This window comes from Castanea sativa, chromosome 7, assembly GCF_040712315.1.
Source record: "Castanea sativa cultivar Marrone di Chiusa Pesio chromosome 7, ASM4071231v1".
Taxonomy (NCBI): domain Eukaryota; kingdom Viridiplantae; phylum Streptophyta; class Magnoliopsida; order Fagales; family Fagaceae; genus Castanea; species Castanea sativa.
This window is the reverse complement of record NC_134019.1, coordinates 40,674,752-40,678,285: the sequence shown is the minus strand read 5'-3', so window position 1 is coordinate 40,678,285 and position 3,534 is coordinate 40,674,752.

Sequence of the window (3,534 nt, the reverse complement as noted above, 5' to 3'; positions counted from 1 at the left end):
TTTTTTGGGTATTATAAAACTCATTTCATGAAATTAGTTCTTAGGGTGGATTAACCTTATGCTCTTGTGTTTGTACAATATAGCAAAAGTCTGCATTTTGGTATTATAAGAATCCATTTGTATTATATGGATCAAATGATTTGCCATTCAAATTATTGGTGTTGTTAGGTTCTAAGACTTTAGGATCTAAATGTATTAGAACTTTAATGTGTAATGTTGGCAAACCATGATAAAAAATTAGAGTCTGTATTTAGGTTGCCCAAAGTGTGTTTATTTGTAAAGTTGGAATCGAGTGTACTATAGGATTTATTGGACTAAATCTGCTAGGCTTGATCGATCGAAAATTAGACTCGATCGATCGAAGCTCGTGCAGATTGTGTTTCTGCAGAATTTTCCAACTCAGCCTAAGCCCGTTTGATGAGTAAGGTTTTATGCTTTATGTCTCATATAAAAAGAAAAACCCTAGCCACGTTTTTATGTTGGTTGATATGCTGTATGTGCGAATCTCTTGTGAGATCTAGAAGTATTTACCTTCATACATACTTAGAGTTATCAAGATCAAGATTGATGTCGAGAACTTAGTGATCTCTTCAGTTGCTGTTTCAAGAGCTTAAAGAAAAACACAAGTAGGTGAACTTGTGGTTGCTATGGATTAGAAAAAGAAGTAGTTCGTGGACTCGGAGCTGTCATGTGGTTGTGGTAGTAAGTTTTCTACTTGAGGTAGCATTAGGATGTTAGTGGTCTAAGTCCTTTTGTAAAACTTCAATTCTTTCATAGTGGATTTGTTTTACCTTGAGGATAACTAGGTTAAATCCTCCCTAAGTTTCCTACCGATTTGGTTTTCCTGGGTTATCATATTGTTTATTCTTTATATTTCCGCACTGCTTTACATGATAAGATTTTTTTGTATTAATCTAGATATGATTAATTTATCTAAGTAATCACTTGGCTAAATAACTAGGTTAAACAACTTGTGTTTTAAGGGGTCTAAAAACGTACAGGTGTCAATAGTGTCCTATGTGCCTATGAGAGTTACAATAATCATAATATGGTCGATCCCATATATTATACATGTCCATGGCCTCTTCTTGTAGTTCTAGCACCCACCGCATGATTGCATTTTCTTGAAATTGGAAGTTTCCATTGTTGCACTTTCCATTGACTGATCGGTCTTAAATTGCCTTTTTTTTGTTCTTGTTCTTCTTGTGAAACAAAATGCTGAAAGAAAACGAACCATTCTAGCACACTTGGAATTGAAAGTTTCTTGCCTTAGTTGTGGGATTTTCGTCTTTTTTTTTTCTTTTTTTTTTTTTATGATTGAAATAAGTCAATAACTTATAAAAGACTAAAAGTCATGTTTTTTTTTTGGCTGAATACATTAGATGTGTCATTTGATAGATCGTGTTGTTTGATTAGTATTATTTTTTAAAAAAATTATAAATGATAATTAAATGGCTTCATTTGCTAATAGATTTGGACGAAAGAACTGTATTGACTCATTTTAACAAAGTGGCATACTAAATTGTGAAAAATTAAACTCCAAGAACTAATTTCACAATTGAGGATTTTAGCCTTAAATGAATGTATATTTTACGGCACACATCTTAAGTGTGTGTATGTGTACATATGTGTGTGTGTGTGTGTGTGTGTGTATAGAAAAAATTTAGTTAAAAAATTGGTTGTAGCTTAAGGCTACAAGCTTACTCAATATCTTTTTATTGGAGGTGAATTTTGACAAATCCACCATTGGATTACATTTTCAGCTTATATCTTCCATGCTTGCAAAATTCTAGAAAATTAAAGATCAATAGCTATCTCATCAATAAATTGTTTAAATTGCAAGTTTTTTTTTTAATAGTTTCAAATTATACATAAAATATAAAATTGTAGATTATATAGTAAATAATATTCAATTGATACAAAATTTGACATGTGTATTTAGACATGGCAAAACAGGCGGGTCGGGTCGGGTTTGGGTTGGGTCAATCGCGTTTGCGGGTCAATCGGGTCGCGGGTCAAAACAGGTCATTTTTAAACGGGTTAATTGGGTTGCGGGTTGAGTTGACCAGTATTTTTCAAACAAGTTTTTTTTTTTTTTTTTGAAATAGATGCAATCTGTCAATTATTTATGAGTTCCTTAACTGTGATTAGATTCTCACTAGTGATACTATTACCACTTACCAATTATCACTAAACACTGGATACCCAAATTTGGTGCAACTCTTGTTCTAGCTTTCTAGAAGCTAATTTTGGTATAATCTTCAATCTGTTTAAAGTAGGAAGAGAAAATAAAGGTGGCAAGTAAAGAATGATAAACTATAATGGAGTACATAACATATTAAGTAAAGAATAATAAGTAAATATTTTATAAGAATTACATCTCAATCTCAATCTACTCAACGTTGGTAGATGTGGAAAAAGTGCGGGGCGGGTCAGGTTTGGGTCAGGTCAATCGGTTGTGGGTCAAAACGGGTCATTTTTAAACGGATCAATCGGGTTGCAGGTCAATTGTGTCGGGTCAGAAATTTTGACCCGTTTTTCCATGTTTATGTGTATTAAGAACACAAAGAACATACAATTTAACGGTTAAATTATCAAAAAATATGTAATAATATTTATTTTATTAGGTAAGGTTGTAGTCTTAAGTTACAACCAATTTTGTAGCTAAAATTTGTCCTATATATAGTTAGAAATGATCATATTCTATCGTCCAACCTCCTAAACTTGAACCCCCCTTCAACCCATAGGTATTTGTAAAGTTGTGATTTACAACTATGTTTTATGTTGGTTTTATTCCATGACAAAAAGTGTTGTATTTGCTTTAATTTGTTCCTTGTATTTTATGTGATTTTATTGTATTGGGTTTAGTATTAAGTTGGTGAAGAATCGAGTATAAAATGAAGAATCAGTGGATTTCGCGACTATCTCACTAGAAGCCAACCTGCAAAAGAGCCACGTGAGAAGCACATGCTGGAAGCTGAAGAGTCGTACTAGCTTGGAGGATTTTGCGAGTGTCTCGCGAGTAAGGCCTTCCGGCGAGATACTCGCAAAACTTTCTGATTGGAGGATTTTTAAGTTTGACTTTCTTACCCTTCACCCATTCTATATATACCCTTATTACCCACAAAAGTATGAGAGGTCATTCAAAAAGAAAAACCATAGATAGATATTTAACTACACACACCCCCATCTTTTAGAGAGAGAGCTACTCATCCTTAGTGAGAAATCATTGTAGCATTTTCTCCTTCCCTCTCCCATTGTCATACCTTGAGAGGAGATTTGTACCCAAACACAACCCACACCTATTCAGAGTGAAGAGATTGTTTTGGAGTTTAAGAAGCTTTGGGAATTTGTCAAAAGAAGCCAATGAGACTTGGTGGATGCAATCGGGCGTATTGCGGGATTTGGAAAGCTAGACAAGCCACGGTTCCGAGAAGCCTTGTTGGAGTAGAAGCTTGGAGGGCTTAGGTACATTGGGTAGATTAGGATTGGAGGGTCTCTTGCTATTCGTGTATCTTAACTTATTGTCTAGTG